Source organism: Pteropus medius, unplaced genomic scaffold (assembly GCF_902729225.1).
Source record: "Pteropus medius unplaced genomic scaffold, Ma_sr-lr_union100, whole genome shotgun sequence".
Classification (NCBI taxonomy): domain Eukaryota; kingdom Metazoa; phylum Chordata; class Mammalia; order Chiroptera; family Pteropodidae; genus Pteropus; species Pteropus medius.
Window position 1 is genome coordinate 10,565,471 of NW_024354500.1, and position 26,766 is coordinate 10,592,236.

At 39.0% G+C, this 26,766-nt stretch overlaps 1 pseudogene; it reads left to right on the forward strand.

Moving 5' to 3' along the window:
- The first annotated feature begins 21,955 nt into the window (after positions 1 to 21,955).
- On the forward strand, positions 21,956 to 23,246 carry LOC120594866 (60S ribosomal protein L4-like; annotated as a pseudogene).
- The last annotated feature ends 3,520 nt before the right edge of the window (positions 23,247 to 26,766 follow it).

Here is a 26,766-nt window from a genome sequence, read left to right on the forward strand (position 1 = left end):
CTCAGCCCAAGCTGGCTTAAACAAAAGTGGAATTTATTGGTTAAACTAATTGAAAAGTTCAGGAAAAGATCTGGCTTCAAATGAAGCTCAGAGCAGGCACTTGATCTATATCACCAGGACCTGGTTTTTCTCAATCTCTCTCTCCTCAGCTCTATTCCTTCTGGTTTAACTTTATTTTCAGAGAGGCTCTTCCCACCATGGAAACAAGATAACTCATATCCTCTCTTGAAGCCCTATGGGAAAGTTTACCTGCCTCTCAGTCAGAAGCCTCAGCAAAAGTCCCATACAGTCTATTAACCCCAGTTGCAAGACATGCCTGAACCAGTCACTATAGACAGTGCAGTGTGATGTTCTGACTGGGTTAAGATTGGGTCCTGTGCTCCACTCCAGAGTCACAAGGTTGAGAGTGGAAAGATATTTTCTCCAAGAGAAAACAGACAGGGTTTAGTTATCAAAAAGATATCATTTTCTCCAAGAGAAAACAGGGTTTAGTTATCAAAAAGAGGTGGCATGGACGTCGGAGGGCCAAACCTGATATCCTCTGCTCTTGGAACCTACTTATTGAGGCAGCGGAACCTCTTTCAACTTCTCAGTTCATATCCTCTTTCTTGCTATGGTCTTGGAAAATAGAACACCCCTCTTCCTGTTTATGGAAACTTTTCTATCATTAGCGCTGACTCCCTCCATCTAGCCCAGGATCTGACTTCATCAGTCATGGTTACTATTTCATCTATCTCCTTTCTACAGGCTCATGCCTTAGTTTATAAACATGCTCAGATCTATCTTACAAAATACACACACCCAAATTATTTTGACCCATCTCTCATTTTCAGCTACAGTCTATTCTCTCCTCTCATGAGGATCTTCCCCCACCAAAAAAGTGTCTATGTTTCTTGTCTCTACTTTGTTCATGTATCACTCACTCTCAACTTGCTGTCTCTATACCTTTGACACTATTACTTCCTATATTAGTAAAGGTTTGTTTATGAAGACAGACATTATTGTGAGTATTTTGAGCATGAAGAGATTTAATATAGTGAATTAGAAGCTTTTGTTCTGGGGAGCAGAGTTTAAGGAAGCAGCTGTTGCTTCACAAAATCATAGTAAAATACAGCCAATAAACTCTGCCGCCTGCAGAACTGAAGTTGATGATTTCAGGACAATGCCCAGAAGCCTCCGGGAAATCTCTAAGCCTGCCACCTACTGACACTCAAGCACATACCCTCAAAGAAACACATGTCCCTCTCTCCAGCCTTCTACTTCTCATGTAAGTACCTTCTATTTACAGAATCTAAACAGAAACATTACTGTCAAGGGAGTTGAAGAGATAATAGTACAAAGGCCAGCTTAGAAGGGTAAGACTAGTCCTGAATATTAGTAGATTGTATCTGGTACGTTATCATGCCCCCTCCCCCTTAAATCTTTTTACTGAGAGTTCTGTTCTTAAGCTAACACTTGCTCACACTGTGAACTCCCCTTGAGTTATCTCATCTATTCTCATCATTCTAGTCACCTGCAGTCTGCGGATGCCTCCTCCACAGATTTCTCCAGGAGTTTCATGTTAGTACAACTCTGCCGGAACTTTTCATCTCACTTACCCATAAGGGCCACAAATTCAACTTGTTTGGGAATGAAATCTTTATGTTTACTCCCTGACCTGCTCTTCCTCTAGATTTTGTTTCCTTTAACCACATATTAAATCAATTACTAAATCTAGTTTTAAAAGTCTTTCCTATCTTCCCCAACCCAACTTTACTGCCCTGACTCGGTGACTTGTCACCTTTTACCTGGGCCACCATAGTCTCCTACCTGGATTTCCTGTTTTGAAGCTCACCCACCTTGACTCTGTTCTTCAGAGCCTCTGAAGGGATTGAACTAAAATACAAATCTCTAATGATTCTCTTTTCCTTAGAACCCTTGGCTGGCTATTTATAAATCTGGAAAAAGGGAGCAATAATTCATCAGACAATTCTCAATAATTCATCAAACGAACTAGACAAACGGGCTGCAGGGCCAAATGAAGATGAGAATTAGAACAAGGAGAAGAAAAAAAATTCTATTCCAAACGCTCTGATTCTAATTACCCAGAATGAATGTTCCAGTGTATCACTTGAGGTTTCAGAGGGGGAAATCTGATGAAGAATCCAATCTTTTAGGCTCTAGCTTTTAATATGGAGTTTATTAGACAGTCTGGTTAAGTTTGCAGGCCTTATATTGATTTCTGATGTGTTCTTAGTTTATTTCTTAATTTCAGTGTGTGGACCTTGATGTGTGGACTCTTTAGATACCAGATAGAATATGATGTGTAGGAAGAAGATGATCGGTAAAAGAGAGAATAAGGGGAATATAACTTGTTAGATAAAAGGGAAGCAAGAAAAAAATCCCCTGGGACAGAAGTCCCCAACTCCCAGGCCGTGGACTGGTACTAGTCCCAGGCCTGTTAGGAACCTGGCCACACAGCAGGAGGTGAGCAACAGGCAAGCAGCCAAGCTTCATCTGTATTTGCAGCCACTCCCCTGCGCTAGCACCACCGCCTCAGCTCCACCTCAGATCATCGGGCATTAGATTCTCATAGGAGCACTGGTCCCCAGGGCCAAAAAGTTTGGGGACCGCTGTGCCTAGGAAGAAATGATATCTGCTGCCTTCTGCTACATTGAAATGCATCTAGTTAACCTGGATAATAACTCTCATTGATAGTGATATCCTGGATGCTTCTTTAATCTGTGTCAGTTTGGGTCCGTGAGGAGAAAAAGTACAAGCAATATTTTCTAAATGCCACATGGAGGGCAGAAGTGCAGGGGGAGAAAAATGCTGGTAAAGTAATTTTCAATCCTGGAAGTAGATGCACTTCCACATACAAGTAATCTCTGGATGCTCAAACTGGGCAGTGATTCTTGTGGCTATTAATCTTGCTTTGTTTCCTGGAGAGGGGACTTTCTTCAGTGTTGGAAGGTCGGTGTGGACCAAGGGCTGCTTCCTCTGCTTTAGCCCTTCTTCCACGTCCTTGCCCTCTACCTTTGTCTCCTCCTTCTTCTCCAATACCATCAAGATTCTTTCAATTCTAATGCCATGCTGATATTTGAGTCATCATAGAGAACGTTGGAGAATATAGGAAGAAAGAAGAAATAAAAATTTTTACTTTCATATTTTAAGCAAAACTGCTGATTAATTTTAATACCAATTTAGGCTTTAAATCTCCTATTGATTGGTTAATATTTACTCCTAATAGTAGAAGCATTATATATAAACTAAATTATAATCCCCTAATGCGTTGCAGCTTATTAACATGTTTGGCTTGAGCCTAATTAAATGGTAAATATGGTCTCTCCCCACTTACAAAAGAAATAGGAAGGGAAAAGTCAGATATTTAATTCTTTTCACAATGATATTCATATTTACTTGTCATAGGCTCTTCCTTGAACATTAGAACTCTCAGTCTACCCATGCATAAAGTCAGTGTAGTATTGTGGTTTCTGGAGTCAGACTGCTTAGGTTCAAATCTAGGCTTTTCCAGTTACCAGGTAAATTAATTTGACAAGTGTTTTCACCTCTCTGTGTTACCACTGCTTTATCTCTAAAATGAGAATAGTGGTAGTTTATAATTTGTGGGGCTGTTGTGAGGATTACTTGAGTTGATATGAATATAGTATTTAGATCCACTCCTGTCACATAAGACTTACATATATGACATACTTTGAAAATGTATAATTGAATACCAGAAGAACAAACAAAATAGAAATAAACATAGCTACAGAGGACAGATTGATGGTCGCCAGAGGAAGGGGGCTGAAGGGTAGGAGAAAAAGGTAAAAGGGATTGAGAAGTACAAATTGCCAGTTATGAAAATATTCACGAGGATGTAAAGTATAGCACAGGGAATATAGTCAATAATATTGTTTTAACTATGTACGGTGTCAGATGTACTAGGCTTATTGGGATGATCACTTCATAAGGTATATAACTGTCTCATATAACTATATTGTATAACTGAAACATATAATATTGTATGCTACCTGTAATTGAAAAATAAAAATTTAAAATAGTATAATTGAAGACCAACCTAAGAACTATTTTAAAATTTATTTATAGTGTTAGTGCATTTTTCTTTTTTTGGAACTTCCACAAGTGAACTTTTCCTGTCCAAAAGCAGAGTTCACACTTGTTCTATAATACTGAGGCTAGGAACTTCTGAGCAACCAGCACTTTTTAGAAATACTTTATAAAGTAGCCTGACAGTTTGAAAATCATTAGGTATTCCTCCTAGAAGTCAAAGACCACATTCAAAGCAAATTATATGCATGTTTCTTAAAAGTGTTAATGTGCTAATCTGTTGGTTCCCTGATCTAGGCAAAATGCCATAGTATTTCACATGAGCAAAATACCATAGTTCTTGAAGATTTCATATAAATATTACCCACTGTGCTTCACATTTCCAAGTGTTATACTTCCTCATTAAAGTCAACAAGCTGGAACTGGCATTAGGATCAGCAGAATGATTTCACTTCAAATTACAACCCCAAGTCCTTCTAATAAGTAAGAATTAGCTGATTAGCCTATGAATTCTTTCACTCTAGTAAACATTTTGATTCTGCCTTATAACAATGAAACCATTACTTGTGAGACATAAACTCTCTACTTTTCCCTTGGGAAATGTCTCTAAATATTTCTGGGGTTCATGGACAGTGCTGTTGAATATTAAGATAAAGAGAGAAGCCATTCTTTAGCCAGTGAGAGTGTACTTTTGATATGATCAAAATAGAATGAGACAGAAACAGTGCCAGAGAATGAAGTGAAGAGCTGCTCTGGTTATACTCAAGGACTGTGAGGTGGAGGGATGGAGTTAACAGAACAGGGACAATGCACTTTCCACCTTTCATGGCTCAATGTCTTATTTTATGGTATTTTTACAAGTTGATGATTTTCATTCCTCAAAATAGTGTTGACCTTCTGACCTTAGCTGAAATCAGGGAATTCTCAAGCATTCAGATTTTGTATAATTTCTCCAATTCATGTTCTCTGACTCAAAGAAATGGCTGCAATTGCATGTACTCAAGTTTTTCTGTCTTTCTGTCCATATGTCTGTCTGTCTCTTTGTCTCTCTGTCTCTATCCTTCCTTCTTTCCTTCTTTCCTTCCTTCCATTCTTCTTTCTTTTTTGGTTCAGCCTTCCTTTTATTTTACCCAAAACAACTCACCTCTTAAAAATAATGATGATAATTCATGTACAATTGGGTTTACAAGGTATTCAGGGAAGCACGATGCTACATGTTATATTTGAGGGTTAACAATTGAGCCATAGGTTAGGGATTTAGACATGCCCATGTGTCCATTCTTGGCCAAGTAAATCACGTTTGCTTCAAATATACTGTAGTACTCTATAATCTGAAACTCGCCATAATTGACATGCTTGCATTTAGCCTAAGGGCTTGTTTATAAGAGTCTACTTGTTCTCTACTTAGCAGGAAGGCTCCATATTCCTTTAGGTCCCTTATGATTATCTGGTTTCGCTACTTTGCTGATAGTATCTTCTATGAGAAAAAAAGTCACTAAGTTTTAGAAAAAAGAGCTAACATTTATAATTTATGGTGTGTTGACTCTCTAGAAGGTGTTTCATATAAATAATCTTGGGATTAGGGTTTCTTGTTTCTATCTCTTTTAATTGTCTACCCTATATTTGATATAATTGTTGAGGGATGATCTAGTGGCATGAATTAATTTATAAACTATTAAGTAATTGGTTCCGAAGGCTCATATAATGGTGGGCCCAGTATTTCCTTACTTTATTTCCTCCACATTATCTTAACTACAGATGATGTTTACTTAATACGATTTTCAATTATGATGTTTAATTCTGACTATAAAATCAATATACATTTTTGAAGAAAATTTGGAAGATCCCCCAAATCAAAGCAAAGCAAATAAAATCACTCATAATCTCAACGCTCAGAGATAATTCCCTTGGACATTTTAATGTTTTTTTCTTTCAATGTTTCTTTTATCATCCTATGTTTGTAAACAAATTGGAGTCTCTCCCTTATACATGTATACATATTCCTTTGCCCTGTGACCCAAGTAGTCAGAAAATGGAAGGATCTTAATTTTCCCCAATGGTGAGGCCTCCGCTCTGATTTTTCGGTTTCAGGTTGCTAAAGAATAAAATCGCATAAAGCCCTCACCTTTGGACCTCTCCAGCTATCCACATCACGTCTTCCCCAGTCCTCCCTGCATTGCTTTGCCTGCCTACCCCGGCTCACTGTCTCCTCTTCATGAGGTGTGCCACACTTCCCGCTCTTTTTCACCCCTTCTATTTATTCAAGTCTCAAATTTTCATCCTTAATGCTTTTCCCGGTTCTCCACGGAGTTAGTGGATCTTTCCTCTGTACTTCATAAAAATTAGTTCTTCTGTCTTTTTAGAAACTTGAGGAGTTATTTTATTTGTTCATATTTCTATCTCCCTCATTATGGCAACATGGCGCTTGATTCATGATTGCAATTTTAACACCTAACTCCATGCTTGACCACAGGAGGCATTCAACAAATGTTTAATGATTAGATGATGGATAAATGAATAACTGGATAAATGGTCCACTACTAAAGTCACAGGAACAAAATTATGCTGTTTGCTCTACATCACATTGTAAAATCAAGATTTCCACAATAATAGGAAATGTCATTTTTTGCATTTACAAATTCACGATAAATATTTTAAATATACTAAATATATCCACAAATATATTGTTTACTATCTGCCTCTTCTGCCTCACGTTACATCTTCTCAGGGTCCATGTGGGAGACTCCTCTGGGGTCTTACTCCTGACTGTGCTCCCACCCTCCTCAGGGTACTTGCCTCTGCTGGTCCTCCATTGAGAAATTTCATCTTTTTCTTCCTTAATGTGTTGACTTCAACTTATCCTCAGATCTCTCACCCAGTGCCGACTTTCTCAAGGAAGCCTTTTCTCACCTTCTTTACTAGTAGTAACGAAAATAACAAGAGTGGGAATGATAATAGCTAGCATTTATTGAGAGTATACTATATAAGAGGCATTGTTATGAACACTTATATTGATCCTCTCATATAACGTCCCACAACAACCCTCTGAGACATGCACTATCATTAACCCCATTTAAAGATAAGGAGGGAAGTCCAGAGAATTTGGCTTATTCAAACTAACACGGCTAAAGCACACTGAGCTATTAGTCATGCATCCTCTTCATAGCTCTTATTACAGGTGCAACATGATGTATATTTTCATGAACTACTGATTAATGTCTTTGTAACCTAAAAGGTTATAAACTCAGTAAAATCATTGTATCCACAGCTCCTTTGATAGTGTCAGGTGTAGTTTAGATAATCAATAACTATTTGTTAAATAAATGTATTTTTTTGATCCAATATTTTAGGCTAGTAGGCAGTGTTCCTATTTCTCTGTAAGTATCAGAGGAATTTTAATATCAACTATTAGTGTATAATCTTTTAATTAGAGTTCAATTTCTCACTGTGCCATCTATAATAATAGAGCTTGTGTATGATGATGTCAAGACAACTGTTCTTACAGAGACATCACTATTAATCCGCACATCCCCTCTAGCCACAAAGGATGTTATTTTAGTCCCAGCAGCCTAATATCTGGTTAGTGATACAGCACGTTCCTGCGTATAATCCTGAAACAATATATTTTGTCATTAAAAAAAATGTTCCGCAACATGTTTGCCTTTTGGCCCAGTGACAATGTTATGTCATTTTCCAGGAATGTTTCTTTTTCTATCCAAAGGCAAATTTAGCTTAGAGAAATGTTATCAGCAGTTCACCAAGAGGTTTAATTGTATCCTTCGAATGGCAGAAGAGGGGAAGCCCTAGAAATTCAGGTTAAATTTATTAAGCTGAACATCCTGGATTTGGTCGACTGCCAAAACACACCATGATAAGAGTTTCAAAGCTAATAACTGAGGAGATTAAATTGGTATCCATTACAGATCTGTGGAAAGCTATTTCTTTGCATTAAGACTTAACAGCTGAACTGAATAAAGTATTCACCCTTCAATTTTTTGTTTCATTTAGCTATAATTACCCTTTTGGTCCGTGGACCCAATTTTCTTCATGGTATCTTGGCACCATTTCTTTCTCAAAAAATATGGTGAAAATTCTAAGTAGCAGACCTTATGTAAGATTCTTCATTTCAGTATAGAAAACAATGGAGCAGCAGGGGAGAATTGGACACCAAATACACTGTGTTAATGTTATAAATTATTCATGAGTTATTCAATTTTCATTGAAAATTAGATGTTGTTATTTCTTAACTACTCATTAACAAATCTCTTTGGGGGCTATGTCTCTACCACTGTTTCTAACTTCTGTGGTCAACCAAGTGGATGCTTTGCACAGTTGCATAGGGGCTCTAGACAACAACATTTTCCTGCATCATGCAATTAATTGGGTGAGTTTTATTTCTCTTGGCACTTTACTGTTTATCCTTAAATACCTAGGGTATAACACATGCTCATCTAATTGCAGAAGTATTAGTAATTTAACTGTGTTCGCAGAACTATAAATAATTTTCTAGGAAATAGTCATTGCATAAGAATTGGTTGAACTAGTGTGTTGTAAGAGATGCCATCGACTTGAAATCAGAAGATCTGGGGGTCTATTCCTTACACTGGCAACTATTTGGGGCAATCTTGGGTTAATCATTCTCATCTCCACTTTCTTAAAGTAGGATGAATAATTTCTAAACTTCCTTTCTGTCACTGCTGAGTTGAAGCAATAAATGTCAATGTTATCCATTTTTTTCCACCATGACATTATTTTATTAGCTCCTCCCTCAGTACTTCCAGTGCTGTCATGGAAAGATTTTTTTCCTCTACTTTATATATTGTATTTTAAACTAATAATTAGTCTTCCCATTTTAGTGAAATAAAGGCATATTTCACTATAATTTTAGTAAAAACACAAAAGACTTTGATTTTTAATTAGCTTGTGAAATATTTCTCAAATGGAGGTATAATTTTCATTTAATCTGAATAAAGTTGTTAATTCTCAGAGACCAACATTTGAATAACTAAGTAACTCCATTTTAGAAACGTTCGGTTGAGACCAGCTGAACTAGGTGGAAAGAAATGAGCCTTCATCAATGAGTACATAGAGTTTCTTGAAATTCTCAAACAAGTGCTTTTTTACTTACCTCAGTCCTAGAGGTGAAGGGAAATGTCACTAGAGTATAGGCTTCTCTCTGGGAGAGATTCTTCATTTACCTTTATAACTAGGGGCCCTGTGGAGTACCTGGTATAGAGTAGGCCCTTCTGTAATGAGAAATAAGTGTTGAAGAGTGAAGGATGAGGTGTGGGGACAAAGTGGTCAGGGCACTAAGGTGGAATAGTCAGTCACCGAGTGGATCACCAGAAGCTTTCAGTGCTACTTGCTTTCTACCTGACATCTGTGATCCTGACAACACCACCGGATCCATCAGGGGTTAGCCACGACATTATGAGATCTTTCTGTAAAGAATATATAGTGTCAGAGACATTTTTTTTTCAGCACTCCGATGTTATAGAAAAAGTCTTTTAGAGTCACTCTGGCATGTGATTAAGTTCTGACTCCATCAATTACCAGTCGTGTGAATCTGAGCACTCACTACCTCAGTTTCTCAGCTGTAAAATGGAAATAACTACTTCTTAAAGTCAGATAAATGTAGGAAGTCTGTCACATCATAGGTATGTAACAAATGCCATGTCCTTTCCCTGTTATTACCAATAAGTTACCTGGAACAGACCAGGCTATTAATTGGTCACAGATCCTTCTTTCTAGGCTCTAAAGCAAAACTGTAACCTACAAAAGAGATGATGAAGGATTTGGCATCCCACTTAGACTAGCCATAAGTGACTAAGTCTCCAAATAACTGAAACAAGGTCATTGAATAATCAAGGTGATTTTTGCTTTTTAAAAAAATCTCCTTGTACTACAGTTCAATAAAAACTTTGGCAAACATTCAGAAGATTTGTTTAGACCTCAGAAGAGCCAACGACAATCTCCATCACCTGCACAATAGCAGTAAGCCACCATCCTCCCTCCACCCTACATTTATTATTCTTCAAGGCAGAGAGAGAAGTTTGCCATACACTGGACTAAGCTATGTCCAGGACCATTCTTAGAACACTTCTCCACCAAGGGACCAGCAAATAGGGAGCATCCAAGGCTAAAGAACAGACATTTTAATTACAATTCTGGTTAGATGCCAGACAAACAGAAACAGAAAATAAATACAAGGTTTCTAAGGCAAACAAGCCCTGTCTGGTTAGCATATGACTCTACACAGTAACAACTGTCCTCCCTGTCCCTTCTATGGAGGGAGCTGCTTCAGTGCCATCGGCTCTGCAGAAACATCACTGACTCAGAAAAGGGAAGAATGTGGCCAGGGAAGAAGAACAGATTTTCAACAAGCTGAGCAAACATGGCTTTGACGTCAGGGAAGGAGTGTGTACATGGGTAACAAAGCAGACGTGCACACATGGGGATTTTGTGGTACCTGGGTGGTTGCCCAGAGCACTAAATCCTGGAGTTGAGAATCCCTTTGAAGACCCTTCGCAATGCTTGGGAATTTCAAAGAATATCATCACAACTCAGAAAACCCTCCAAAATGCCGTTTTACCTTGTTCTTCTGCCTCTCCATTGTGCTGGCTGTCCCCTGGGAGAGGCTGCAGCCCAGCCATTGCCTGGGGGAGGGGGTGGGTTGCAGCAGATGTGCACATCTGGATCACCTGCTGCTAACCCATCAGGCCCCAGCTTCCCTATGGCTTTGGTTTCCACAGGACATTTCTGGGAGTGGCCTCCTCTTCGAGGTAACTGAATCTTTTAGAATGAGGATTTTTAACTATCGATTAAAACTTTTTGCAATGTTCAGGCTGACCAGTAAACTATGCTTACTCCTCTTTGGGGGATAGAATCTCCCTCATTTCCTTGTATGTGGATAAGTGACTCTTGGATTGTAGTCCTTATAACGTATATTAAAGTGGAGAATAGTGGGGTGGGGGGATGTTGAGAGAACTAAGGGCGTCTTTTGTATTCTCCTGTTATATAAATAATTTTGGCAAGAGGCAGCTATGATTCTCGCTCCAATTCTACCTTCCCTCTGTGGGTTTTTCCACAGTTCTTCTGAATACAGAGGGAAATAGAATACCTACATGGTGACTTTCAATCCTGTCTTGCCGTATTCAGTTCCCTTATTTTTAATCATTACATTGTATACAATGATACTGTACATCTGTTTCTGGTCTGGGAAGATCGGTGAGGATGGGAATGATTGAGAGCTACATTAGGTGAAGCAATTACAAAGAAATGTTAAAAAATGGAAGCGTACCATCCCCACAGTTTATCTAATACATCCAACGTCTGGGAAAGGACTTGGTGAACATACCATCCCCATAATTTATCTTATATATCCAACATCTGGGAAAGGACTTGGTGAAGCTCGGTTGATGCGGTAGAGTGGGAGTGGTGACTTTTGGTGACACATTGAAGTTGAGCAAGTGGCACACTTTGCAATAACCTAGTTGTAAAGATTGCCTGCTGGGAGAGGTGTCTATGAGTGATGGCAAAACCCATTGGCATTTGATGGCTGAGTTTGCCCCTACGTGGCTTTGAATATGTAATTTTTTATGTTTTGTCTTTTAAAATGATCTGACATTTTCATTATAATTTGGCATTCCACTTTGATGATATTCCTCTATATGGGATTCCAGTTATCTACAAGGCTCTAGGTAATGTTTAAAAGCACCCGACTTATTTCCAACAAGTAGCTTAAGCACTAGCAGAACTGGCATATTAATATTAAACCCAATGGAAATGCAATTTTTAGTCTGAAGAATAAACATATGTTGGGAATTGCAAAAGTCAAAGTCCTCCAAGCAAGGTTAAGTTGCTCTTTAATACATTGAATGTACATATTTAGAAGTCTGGGGATTTACAATCGGCGAGAGGACTATAACTTTCTCTTTTTCTGATTCGGTATGTGTAAATTTGTAGTGCAAGTGTTTCATTTCTCCAGACATTTGCATTTAATTTGCTGCTGATTTTAATGTGAAAAAAAGAAAAAAAAATTTAAAAGGTAAGGAAATCATGCTCCAGAATGAAGGCATTATATCTTGAGGACTATGCTGACATTTCCAGTTGTGCATTGTAACAGTGCTGTAATCCCAGAGAAGTGTGTACCAAATCCTGCTCAGAGCACCTATTTTGACCTTAAATTAAAAATGTCCAAAGATTGAAAATAGTCAAAGAGCTCAATTCTGCCTTAAAAAATAATATTTGATCTTGCTCTATATCTTACTTCCTTATTTAGAAGTACAGTCTATTACTTTCAACCTTAATTCTCACGATCTTTCTCTCAATCACTGCCGGTTCCCCTTGTGATAAGAATGACAACATGCATAACTTTTCCTTGAGTCTCTCATATGGCATTTGATGGCATTTGTAGGGTGTTCACCTGTTTTTTTAAAACTTGCCACTTCGAGGAACTTAAAATCAAAGAGGGAGGGAAAGCAAATAATTAGAAGAAGAGTAGTACAATGTTGCAGTAACGTTTAGGTTCAAAGTGGCTTAGCGACTGACCGCCTTTTGGGAAATTTGGAATGTCTTTTACATTAGAGATTTGACGCCATAAGGAGATTTTTCAGCTATTATGGCCAGTCCCTTAAAGATGGATCTGGCAGCCACCCAAAGAACAGAAATCATGGAACTTGAGGCATCTTCCCTAGTTTAAGGGAGCACCCACAGTAGAAATTTTGGATTAACTCCATCAAGCAGTGAGACATCACAGACTCTTGATGTGCCTCTTTTGGCTCCACTAATTCCAGCAGGTGTCCCTCAGACATGCTGTACACAAGACGGCTTATCATGGGGTGAGGATAAAATCAGAGAGGAAAAGGATACGTTTTTGTTGTTGCTGTTTACAGAACCCAACTCTTTGGTCTTCAAAGGTCTTAGTCTAATAAAGCTGTAGGTTGTTGTTTTTCACTTATTCCCCCAAAAGAATGTGGAGGGAGAAATATTACAGACACCCCCTGCTTCGGCATTGTTTGATATTTTAAAAAATTAATAAAAACAGCTCCTAGCAGCTGGTCGAAACAATTATGCTCTTCACAAAAGCCTTTGCAGATGACACCAAATGTTAAGAAAATAATTCTTTCAATTAGTGTGTGGCCAATGCACCTGTGAACTGGAATCATCCAAGGAAACACATCCATGAATGTCAGTGAGAACAATTCAGGAATTCATCCACTTTGCCTTTTTCTGTTGCCACATTCACACAGATGTTAATCCTGGGGCGCAAATAATCCCAGGAGCATGAGAAACACGAGTTCAGATCAGGAAAACTATTAATTGCCAACTGTCTGTCGTCAGTATCATTTCTCCTTGTTTTTAGGGCTGCATTGTTTTTATGTTATTTGCTAAACTATGATACATACTTCAGTGGTCCTTGTATAGAGTTGGCTGTCAAGTACACTGACAATTTACCAAGCCTTTATTTCTCAAAAACATGTAGTAAGCACTTTATGTGCACAGCATTATACTTGGTGTCAGGGATATAAATGTGAGTGAAACCTAAACTCTGCCTTGGAAATGTTTACAATTTTTGCTGTAATCAGTTTTCCTTGTCTGCTTTCATTCATGATACCTTACAGTGTATCATCATCCTATGTTTTTCAGAGTTCCATTTTTTTCTGTGGGAGTAAACAGGGGTTTCTGTTTACTACCACATCTCTAAGTAAACAGGAGTTGTATATTAACTATTGAATTACTATTTAACAAACTACCCCCAAAATAATGACTTAAAACTTGTAATGTTCACAAGTGTATGGATCAGCTGAGTGATTCTGCTGATCTGGGCCAGCTCAGATAAACTTGGCGGGATGTACATATTTATCTGCAGTCAGCTGGTAGCTCAGCAGTTCAGTCTAGAGTGGTCTCACTTACATGTCCTGTGATTGGTAGGCTCTTGGTTGGAGTGATGGGTGTGACTGGGCCACATATGTGACTGGACACTAGGATTAATAAAATAATTATTATTATAAGAGAAATGTATTCATGACTTACTGTGTACTGTAACAAAATTAGGAAGCACTTGCAGGCATTAAATTATTTAACAGATACTATATTCCTACCATGTGTCAGCAATCTTTCTAGAAACTGGTCTACACGGAAATTCTCTACTCCCATGGAGCTGCCATTTTAAGTGGGTGACAGGAGTGTCTCATAATGAGACAGCTAAGAAAACGTAAAACAATTATGAATGCAACCACAGCCTTTTAATTTACTATCATGGCTCAGAAAGTTACATGTCACATCCATACATCTTTCTGAGTTCAAATTAGTGAATTAAATTAAAGAATATGATAATGACCTAAGGGCTATATCTATGCGAGGAGGTTGGAAGAGCCACTAGGAAATGACTTTTCAACTTACTTTTAAATGACAAGAAGCCATATGAAATACAGAGACTCTTACAGGAAGATGAAAGAGCTAAGATGCAGGCCCCAAGGATGTTTGAGAAACAAAGAAAGCGAAAGTGAGACAGAGCGGGAAAGGGGTCGAGTGGCAATGAGAAGAGACTGGCATGAAGACCGGGATCAGAACATCAAGACTCTGTAAGGCAGGAGAAGGCATCTGGATTTTATCGCAATTGCCTTGGAAGTCATCATAGGTTTTTAAGCAGTGGTGTGATCTTATGTATGGGTATTAAATGTATGAATCTGTCTATTATATAACACATACACTACAGGGGGCAAGAATGGAAGCAAGGAGATCAATTCCTAGACTATTGCAATGGTTTAGGTGAGAAATGGTCGTGGCTTATACCAGGGTAGTTGTAACAGAGATGCAGATAAGTGAATATTTTTGAGAGTTTTGGAAATAGAGTTGAAAGGACCCGATGATGCATTAAATGTAGGGAGTGTAGGAAAGAGAGGAAGCAAACATCATCCTCAGATTTGGAGTTCTGAGCAATTGGGCAGATGTGGTTTTATTTACTCATGGAGGTCAGGAGACTAGAAAAAAAAGTTCCATTTTGGCCATAGTAAGGGCATTTGGCAGTTTGCATGTTCCAAAGTGGCCATCATGCTCATTTGCAATGTGATCTTGCTGTTTGCCCTTCAAGAGGTACAGTGTAATTCCCTTTCTATGAATCTGAGTTGCTTGGCCTCAGGGACCCCCTTATAACCAGAAGGTTGTGGAAGTGATGCATGACTTCCAAGGCTAGGCAAGAGGAAGCTTTGTAGAGGAAGGCAGACATCTCAGCACAAGGCCTGCCTTCCCTGGCCTCTAGGAGAAGAGAGTGACTGGGGCTGTAGTTGACCTTTTCTTGCCTGAGATTGACAAGGACAGATAATCAGAGCAGCTTTCTTCTAATGCAGTGGTCCGCAACCTTTTTGGCACCAAGGACCGGTGCTCCTATGAGATTCTAATGCCTGATGATCTGAGGTGCAGCCAACGTGGTGACACTAGTGCTGGAGAGTGGCTGCAAATACAGATGATACTTCTCTCACTTGCCTGCCGTTCACCTCCTGATGTGTGGCCTGGTTCCTAACTGGCCAAGGACCAGTACTGGTCCATGGCCAGGGGGTTGGAGACCGCTGCTCTAATGGTACTCTGGGGCTGGTTAGCTCCACTCTAGCCTCTCTCCCTTGCTGTGGGCCTCTACATGCCATTAGAGTGTGTTGCACAATCTCCAGTCAAACTTCTGCAGGCACTTTCTGCCACACTGATACCCAGCTCCTACTCAACCCTCAGTCCCCCTCTCCAACCTGCCTCTGTCAAACTCCCACCAACAGCTCTGGCTCTGGGTCCTTAATTTTTAGGACCCTTTTCCATGTACTCATTCTGCACCCTTTCCACCTTAATTAGGACCTGATTTCCCCTACTGACATTATTTGCCGCCATCTCAAGCACAGGGCATGCCTTCTTGAGCACCCAGAACTCTGAGCTAGAAGGAGGGACCCAAGGAATCTGGCTCTTCTTCTGAACCCCTGTCCTGGTCAACCTCCCATTTTCCTCCACTCGACGCTCACCATGTCATCAAGCCATCTCCTTCCCATCCTTGGCAGTGCATCTTACGACTGTTAGACCACACCTATACTCTTTGGGGGGTCTCTCTCACAGTTTCTTCTGTACCTCATATCTTTCTCTCATCCTAGGAAATTTCCTTTAAAGTTATTTTATGTTAGTATTAGTTTTTGAGTACTGAAATAGGTGGAAACATGGCAATGAATAAGACTGCATCATTCTTATCCTCATGAAGCTTATAATCTACATTACTGTCTACATTCATTGTAACTTACCCAAAGCCATTTGATTGGAGATAAAGTATTTGATTATCAAAACTATGTTCTCTCCACTAAGTTTGGCAATTATTCCAATACATATATGGAACATGTATATACTTATATATGTTCCTTTGTCCGGACTTCTGTAGTCCTTTGATCATTTTGTTATTTACATTTTTGTTACTATGCCGATATTTCATGTATGTATCTATTTCTAAAATACACTTGAGGGCAAGAACCACGTCTAATTCACCTCCTTTTCCTCTCCCACCTTGCCTAGTACTAAGAGTTGCTCAGTGCAGCTAGAATGACTGATAGCCCTGATTGATCCATACAATAATTTATTTTATGGATTATTCATTACAAAATTATACATTGAAACTGAAAGACATGGTTATCATCAATGTCATGCTGTTTCTTTGATAACAAGAAGTCCTCGTCACTGTTTTGCAACTGGAGTTCTTTCTTACTCTCTCTCCTATGTACAAAAGCAGATAATCCTGGGCTAAGTAGCTAAGGGTTGTTTCTAATACTCTAGAAAATCAGAATCGGCTCCAAATAATGCTGGCTATTGATGGCTATATTTGAGTAGGGAGAATATGATAGACATAAAAACTCGGAGCAAATTCATGTTTTAAGGTACTGACTGTATATGATGCTTTTGTCCCATTTTTATTATGTATTTATTTGTTTATTTAGTTACTCTCCCTGAAGAGGGAAACATTCAAGTTGTACTAAAGAGCCTCATGGTTCAGAAAAGGTCTTCAAGTGGAAAGGAGCCTTTCTGAGTTTTCTTACCATCAGGGGTAGAATCTAACCTTTCTGGCTGGGAGCACAGACCACAGGCGTCGGCCATCGGGGGTATGGCCTCCCCGTGGAGGAAGTATGTTTTGCACGTGCCTTGTCCATATTAGACGGGAACAGAGGCACGTGGGCGTGTGTTTGCTGCCTGACATACTTCAAAGTGGAGGAGCTTACTTACACCTGTCTCCACTTACCTGAATGTCAGAGGTGGCACTTATTCCAGGTTATTCCACTGGCTTTGCTAGGGGCCTCCCCTGGAGGCCTGGGATGAATGTACTGAGAAAATCACTTGGTGAGTCTCAGTGTTTGCATGTGCTCACACGTGTTTCTCTGTGTTGAATATGAGCGCTCAGTATCACTGCCAGCGCATCCAGCAAAACACAAACATCTCCATGGAAAACTGTATCTCATCTTTGAAGTTTCCTTCATTGTTCACAAATCCTATGTGAAGGCTCACTAATTCTTCACATGTGAAGTTTAGGCAGTGTCCTGGGGTCTTCTCATTACGAATCCCACACTGGAGATGTCATTGTTAACTGAAGACAGATTATACCGCCCGAACAGCTCCATGTGTCTCTCATTTAGCCTCTTGCCATAGCATCATGATTAGGATAAATGGCCTGGCCCCTTGGAGCTGCCATGGAGAGCACCAGAACTTGCCCTATTGGGTGAAAGAGGATCGTCCTTGCCTTCGGAGCAGAGCCTGAAATGAGTGACAAGCAGTTTTCAACAGGAGTAAAAATCACCTCTCTCAGACTAAATCACAAAGCTCCAATCAAGGACCTTGATGACAAGTGAAATTAAATAAAACATGAGTGATGAAACACTGTAATATGTTTACGGTGAGCTAGTCCAGACAGCTGATAATTAGCTGTTGCCCAAACAGCAGCTTGGCAGTAGATGGCCGTAACCAGAACACAGAGCAGTAGTTAACTGAAAGTACTAGTAAAGGAAGCACGTGTTCTTCAACAGGGGAAACGATATAGGGAAATCATGGACCCTTCAAGTGCGTAGGCTGCTGGTGGGTCTGGACTCTGAACCTTTGCCGGTTTTCGGCTTGCACATTCCTATCTGCTGTGGTAATGCTGTTTACGCTGTGCGGTCCCAGAGCAAATGTCTCTGTATGTTTTTTTCCTGAGCTACCACCCACAGAACCTACAAAATCTGAAAACAAATAAATGCAGATGCGCACAATTTAAATAAGTTAAGAAACATGTTTTTAGTATCTGCCCAGATTCTTATACTGAAATAGTTTTGATTTGAATCCCTTTCAGCCCCCTAATTTTGCTGAATTTGAAGCAACCCCGCAGAGAGGGAAGATAGTATTTAGAAAAGAAAAAAAATAATTCCTCATATGAACTTAAACAAAATTCATATGTAAAAAGCAACCAAGAAACAAAAAGGAGGCCTTGAAGATTCCTCGACTGCTTATGGTCTTAGTTTCCTTATCTGCAAAGTGAAGTTTAGCCCAGATGATCCCGTGGTCCTCTCAGCTTGCCTGATTCAGGAGCTATTATTTTAATAGCATTCAAAGGACGTGTGGAAGCTAAGGCCAAACACGCATGATTAAACGTGATGCAGAAGTAGAAAAAATGATCATATAATACAACTCTCAATCCAAATTTCTCCTGTGGTTCCACTGGTGTGTACATAGCAGTAATGGAGCCAGACCACAGAGGGCCAGGATTCTGTTGATCAGATTTTTCGGTTGATGACACACAAATGAATATTGGACTGTGCTCTTTTTCTGGATTGTGTTATTTTCTGTCTTCATCTCAATCTCTTCCTACTTCATAAGCACCCATTCTTGTTTATGGCCCTGCAATCTAACTCCCATTTATTTCTATAAAATGTGTATTCCTGAAATAGATATAGCATTATTGTTTTTAAAAATTTATGAAAAGAATATTTGTTAAAAATCTCATTCTATTTTACTTCTTTCACTTAAGTTTTTGAGACCTGTCCATGTTGATATATACATATGATATATATGATATTTTTGATGTTTTTGGTATTTATGATATCTATGATATTTTTTCACCTTTTGTTAAAGCAACTCTTGTGTCATTTGAAAAAAGTTCTTCAGACCATAGACCAAAAATCATCCCTTTGAGATGGTGGCACTGGGTGCCAGAAGAAAAAGCATGCTTACAGTCTTGCTCAGTGGCATTGAAAACAGCTATTTCCTCAGCCTGCCATCCTTATATGTGCTTGTCTCACCTCTCTTGACGTTTATTTTCTTCCCTGCCCCTGGGAGTTGTCTTCAAGCTGTTGGTTTCTGGGATTAGCAGATTTCACATGGTGGTACTACTTCCTTTTCGTCCATAGGTCTTTCTCTAGGGGAAAAAGCAATCATTTTCTAAAATCCATATGAATGTAATGAACATAATATTTTCCTGGTTGTTGGTGTTTTTTAATATATTTCAAAAAAAGCAGGAAAAGGAAAAAATATATTTGTGTGTATATATGTTACTGCTCCATTTTATTTATGCATTTTCTTATTGATGGAGCTGTTGGTTGCCTTGATTTTCATCCATAACCCTGCAAAGAACATCTGTATACAAGTCTCCATGGACATCTGCATGAAAATTACCACAGGACATGTACTCAGGTATTGAAATGCTGAGTCTTAAGAAACATGCATATGCAAGTGCACTTACTGCTATAAGACTGTTCACCAAAATAAATTCAGACATTCACCAGCAGTCTGTGATGGTTCCTATGTCCACACATCTTTGCATTATTTGACTTTATAATTCTTGACGATTTAATGAAAGTAAATGATATTTTACTGCTGTTTGAATTTGCATCCCTCTGTTTACTCTTGAGATCAAGTATCTATCATGCACTTGACAGAGACAATGTTGTGTTCCACCCACACAATTCCTTTTTTCTAGGCTCATGGGAAGGATGCACTTTATAGCTTCCCTACAATCAGGTTTTGTTCACATGAATGAGTCTTGGTCAATTCAATGTGGGTGGAACCATGATTAATATTAATATTTATTATTTTCTGGGAAATTCTCAAACTGGTTCTTGCAGTTATCTTCACTTTGCCCTTTTCTCTTTCCCTCTCCATGGTTGGGAGGAGTGTGTTTGAGGCAGCAGGAATCCATTCTCATTCTTAACTTGAGGAATGTACTATTAGCAGACATTGCCATCATCCTGACGCAGAGGTTGAGGGACCTGATAGTATAACAACATGGTGCCCTTGCCCTGTGAAGTCCTAGCCCAATCTTGACACATAAAGTATATAGGAAAATGTCATTTGTAAAGGTTTCTAGCTTAGAAAATCTTCACGGAATTGTACTAAGATTTAGAAACCAAAAAAAAAAAAAAGGTGAACTTCTGCTTTCAGGAAAGGGTTATACTATGCCATCTCAAGTTGTCAGTTATTTAATGAGATTAGTGGTTTTCAGCCTTCTAACAGGTCAAGTATAAGGAATCTGGCTTGGGCTTTACTAAAAATGTTGTACTTATAATGCTTTATCTTAGCAGTACTCTTTAGAGAGAGTATCTTTGTTCTACTAAGAATCAAGATATTAGGAATAAGGAGGTGTACAGTCATGTGTGAGAAAGTGTCCCACATATTAACCCTGTCGTTATATAGATTGAAAGATGTCTGAATAAGTTTCACTATATTAAGAAATATAATTTTATCTACCTCTGAGAGGAAGAAATAATAGTCTTTCCCTTAAAATAACACAGCCCATTCAATTATTTTCTTTTTGGATACACTCTGTAGTATCATTTCTTTGCTCTCACAATTTATGCGACACAGCCCTGAGTACCCTGTTGTGCACAGCTGTCAATTATTGTTTTGTTCCTGCAGGAAGAATTTGCATTGTTTTCAGTCCCAAGCTGGGCATCAGCAGAATTGCTGGAATGAGTTAATAGTACATTTTCTAAATATTTAAAAATACATAAGAGCATAATTTTAGTTCTTTCCACAAGAACTTCCACCCCACACTGACTCATACCCATATTAAGTTGAGGAAAAAATGGGTCAAACTCTTAAACCTGAGTTTTTACAATTCCTCAAATGTTTACACTATTAGATGAATCAGTTGTTTAGATGACAGTCTCCAAAGTTGGATGTAACATGCCAGGGGGTTGAACAAACTGTGCAGTGGGATGCAGGAAGAAAATGGTAGGGACTTTAACTCATCTATTTTTTTTAATCTAAAAATGAAGAAAGAAATTAAGTTTTGCTAGTATTAGTTCATTTTGATGTTGCCTCCTTGCTCAGCCTGTCACCTGAGCAGAGTTTCCTGAGGAAAAACGGTGTCTAATTTATTGGAAAGTTTGAACTAAGCTAATTCTCACAAAACGAACAAATGGCTTAAAAAGATTCTTTTGAAGATAAATGATAAAATGGAGATAACACTAATAATACAAGTACTAGCAGGAGTAACCTTGATCCCATGCCTAACGCCCAGCACCAATCCTTCAGCAGTCCCTTTAGAAAGCAAAACAAAAAACTAATTACTCAGATCTGTCAAGAAGGTGATAAAATTTAAAACTATCAACAAGACTATTTGAAATGTGGATTTATAGGCACTCACATTAATGCCCACCATTAGCATATAGTATATCTTGAGATATTAGCTTATAGTATAAAGCCATCATGGTTAACAATATACTTTAATATTTTGTTATTATTTTCTTCATTATGTAGTAACCTTTATGTTCCTCATCTCTCTGTCTCTTCTCTCTCTCTCTTTCCGTCTCTATGTCTCTCCCATGTATATATGATCATGTATTATAAACAAACAAGTTCAAATATTGTTTCAGGATGTCTGATCAAACCCATTAAGAGGGCTTTTCCTGCGGGAGCCACCGAGTTGAGAGGAGCGTGGCTTTCTCCTTCCCCTGCCATGGTGTGTGCTGGTCCACTGATATTGGTGTACTACAAAAAGGGGTAATCATCTGGCAAAAATATCACTCTGCCTGCTTTGCTCAAGGCTCCCATTCGACCAGATATTATGAATTTTTTCACGTCAACTTGTGCAAAAATAGTAGATAGCCCTACACTGTCAGTGAATTAGCAGGTCATCGAAACCAGTGCTGAGTTGTGAAGTATTGGCAGAGCTGTGGCTCAAATTCCCAGAGGCATTGGGACTCATCGTTCTGGCCAGGGTGCTTTTGGCAACATGTGCCATGGGGGCTGCATGTTTGCACCAACCAAAACCTGGCATCATTGGCACTGCAGAGCTAAAACAACACAGAAGCGATATGCCATCTGCTCTGCCCTGGCTGCCTTGGACTTACCAGTGCTGGTCATGTCTAAAAGTCATAGTATTGAGGAAGTTCCTGAACTTCCTTTTGTGGTTGAAGATAAAGTTGAAGGCTACAAGAAGTCTAGGATGGCTGTTTTGCTTCTTAAGAAACTTAAGGCCTGGAATGATATCGAAAAGCTCTGTGCCCCTCAGTGAATGAGAGCTGGCAAGGGCAAAATGAGAAACCAGCTTGCATCCAGTGCAGGAGACCCTGCATCATCTATAATGAGGACAACGGTATCATCAAAGTCTTCAGAAACATCCCTGGAATTACTCTGCTTGATGTAAGCACACCGAATATTTGAAACTTGCTCCTAGTGGCATGTGGGCCATTTCTGAGTTTGGACTCAAAGTGCTTTCCGCAAGTTAAATGATTGGCATGGACTTGGCATAAAGCTGCCTCCCCCAAGAGTAACTGCCACCTTCCTATGCAGAAGAGGCTCAATACAGATCTTAGTAGAATCTTGAAAAAGCCCAGAGACCCAAAGATCCCTCCGAGCACCCAAGATGATTCACCACAGAGTCCTAAAGAAGAATCCACAGAAACCTTGAGAATCATATTGACACTAAACCCATATATGAAGACAATGTGCTGGAGCACCATTCTTCACCAGGCCAAGAATCACAAGCTACGGGTGGATAAGGCGGCAGCAGCGCTAGAAGCCAAATCAGATGAGAAGGGAGTTCCAGGCAAGAAGCCTATGGTAGGAAAGAAAGGAAAGAAGCTTGTTGGAGTTAAGAAGCAGAAGAAGACTTTGGTGGGAAAAAAGGCTGCAGCTACCAGGACACTGGCAGCTGAGAGAAGCCATAAGAAAAGAAACCCGCCACAGAGGAAAAGAAGCCTGCAGCATAAACTGAAACTGTTTTATTTTGTAAAGGTCAAATCACTTTGGACAACTAATTTTGAATAAAAACCTGATCAAGGAGGCAACGGGAAACATGAAAAAAATAATGTTAAGAGGCCACTTGGCTGGAGGATGATTCAGCTGGGAACAAGCCCTGATTATGCGTCTTGTACAGCCAGGTTAACCTTCTCCTCCCAACCATTTTTGTTTGCATGACTCTCATCTATTAATGATGAGGTAGTCCTACCTGGAGATTAATTTTTGGGTCCTCTAGAACATTCCTCTGGAGTGCTCCTGACTAAAGCTAGGGCAGCTTCCTTTTAAAAGGACTTAAAATTGCTTTCGTTTGTTTGTTTTTCTCTATTCTTTGTCCTGTAAAAAAATAGTACTATCTTTTGAAGTCGAAATGTTTAATATCTAATGTTACTGGCCAGGTAGAAGGAGGCAAGTTGCTCTTGCATTGTTAGGTAGGGGTGATGGAGAACTGTGGGAGTGAGGTACTTCAGCCTTATGACCCTAGTCACAAGTTATCTTTGTTGATCATGAAGATGGATGACCAGAGACGGATTCTTCAGGGATAAGAATAATGGCCAAGATCTATCTTGCTCCAGCAACCTTGATTCAAATACAGAGTGAGATATATGCATTGGAGTGAAGCCTAAGTATTCTATCAGACATTGCCCAAGGCACCCAGGATCTGGTAGTCACAGGGTAAGTACGGTAGATTGAGTAAAACTGGAAGAAAGAAGTTAGAGTTAGATAACTAGAGGCCAAGAGCCAAGAGGCTGGAGCTTAAAAAGAGAGCACTAAGAGAGAGGCTATCCAAGATCTTATTTTTGTCTTTCTTTCTTTTTAAATTTCAATTTTATTATTTGTTTCAAGTATACAATGCATTGGTTAGACATATAGTTTATATAGTTTATAAAATGGTCCGCCTAATTGCCCTTTCTCTCTGGCTCTCCACCTAGCCATTACATTAGTGCTCACTGCATTTCTTATGCCGTGCTCCCCATCCCCATGATCTTATTTTTTTTTCTAATAGCACATATTATTTTTATTGTTATCATCTGAGGCCTCTTTTTTCACTCTGCCTTCATCTTAGTTGGCCACTAAGGAGCAAGACCCTCAGACCCATAGAAGTCCTTGGCTGGACTCTGACTCCTGTCTTCCTTTGCCTTTGTCATCTGTCCATTGTTCCACCTGCCTGGCCAGGCATCAGTGCTGTACTATGTGAAACCTAAGTTCCACCTGGGGACAAGGTGGCTAAACTATAGAAAAGAATACCTAAGACTTTCATTCTATGACTTAAAGAAAATCGTTACGGCTTTCCCAGAGGATTTCTGAGAATATCTAAGAGACTTTGGTTTGTGTGCTCACCTCCTGGTTCCACTGAGTCAATTCAGGTTAGCAGTTTTTCGCCATTCTATTATGCACCAAGTTTCTTCAAATATGGAAACCAAACCTCCTTTTGTTCTCTTTTTCCTATTACACACTCCCTTTGTAAGATTTTTGTGTATAAAGCAGGTCGTACAGAAACTTTGGATAAGTAAAGAAATTTATATCAAAGCAACACAGGCCAACTTAATATTAAATGATAACTATTTTTCTTCCCCCAAATCCTCCCAGCCTTCCCACCACTGAGACTTTGCCATTGACTATGCCACCTTATAGAGCACCTCAGTCTCCTCTCAAACTTCTCTCTCTTTGATTCCTCTTGGAAATAACCAAATTTCTCCTATTTTTGATTGATATCAATTGGGTCTCAGTAGCATTGAAACCCCATGTTCAAACTTAGCTCCTCTTTAATATCCCAACTTTGTGGGAGCTTCTAAGAACTGCTTGTAAGGATCTGATTAGAGATCTTAAATGAAAGAGCCACCTTCATTTTCAGACTATCTTTCACATAGGTGTGGAGACGGGTTAATATTTCTCAAGTTTCAATGACATATCAAAATTCTGCATTTGGATTTGCGTGAAATAAAATACGCTTACTCAGACAAGGCCTTTTCTATGCAAGGGGGTTGGGTGTAGGAATATCAGTGAATGACTATTGTATTCTTCAAAGCAGAAAAGCAACTCAAAGTGTACGATGGATAGTAGCATCATCTTAAACATCTTCTTAAATATCATCTGGCACAGGGTCTTATTCAAAGGATAGCACATCCTTAAAGGAAAAGTACAGAGTTATGCAAACATGCTAAAAGTGTTTGCAGCAGGAAGAATTTATTTATCCCCAAATGTATTTTAATGATTCTGAAATGCAAACTTTTTACCTTTTGAATTGGGATGTGTCTTACGATCATAATCAATCAGGTAGTGGTTGTGAAATATGTGCTCAGCCTGTGCAAGTTCAAACCTGATCATAGCTGTTCATGCTGTCATTTCCCAGAGTTATGTATATAGGTAATGCTAAAAAAGGTTGAGTTTAATTACTTTTTCAAATGTCTTCAGAAAAAAATTACACCCTGAATTGGACTTGAAATTTTATTATGCCCATAGAGAGGCACGAAAACAAAAAAATGAGATATAATAAGATCTACATCTAAAACGAGTCAAAATACTTTTCAATAATATATAAATATTAAGCGATAAGAAAATACTGGGTCAGTTTAATTAGTGGCATTTTTTTCTTAATGGAACAAAAGATAATGATTTAACTTAAATTTAATGAAATACAGCAGCAATTCTATGTATGTCTTTTCACTCACCTTTTAGGTGGAGGAAGTAAGTGATAAAACTCTGCACCAATTTTTTACAGAAATTGGCTTGAAGTCCTTAGAAATTTTGGTAGAAAAATAACCTCAACACCCCATTGTTTCTTTCAGGTTACAGAACCAGATTTTATATATCCTATAAAAATACCTTCTCTTACCAGATAATACTTTAGCTCTCCCCTCCTCCAAAATTCCCATCATGATGTGTCAGATAGTCTTGTGGATATAAGAGGTATAATAAGAAAAGTATGTCTAAGGAGAAATTTGAGCTGACAACTGACATGCCACCCACTTCCTACTAAATGATAGTGGTTATTTGCTAAAGCCCTGGGGATTAAGTCCCTAGCATAAACTTTTATATCAACTTTAATAAACATGCCATACAAATCACAAGCAGACCTCAAACAAATTATTATGATGCCCTTGAGAACTGCAAACATTGAGTCACCCCAAGTGTAAGTTCATCAAAAGGCAAGGAAAGGCTTGGTGCTAGTGGTACATTATAATGTGCCCACCTCCAGACCACCACTCCCTTCCTCCTGGATTAAGATTGCTCCAATTTTAAGTAGGTGAGGATAAGTAAGAACATCAGATTTAGGGGAGTGATTAGTGGTGTAATAAAAAGTGGGTACCAGTTATGTTGAGGAATTAAAGTGTTACTGCTTCTTCTAGGATCCCCAGAGTAAGAAATTCCAGATTGAGGCCAAGGTTGGACAGCTTCATGGATGTGCATCTATTAAATGTTTCCTACTTGGAGCTTATACTATAAAGTAGCTGGAAAACACACCAACTCTTACACATACTGTACAGAGAC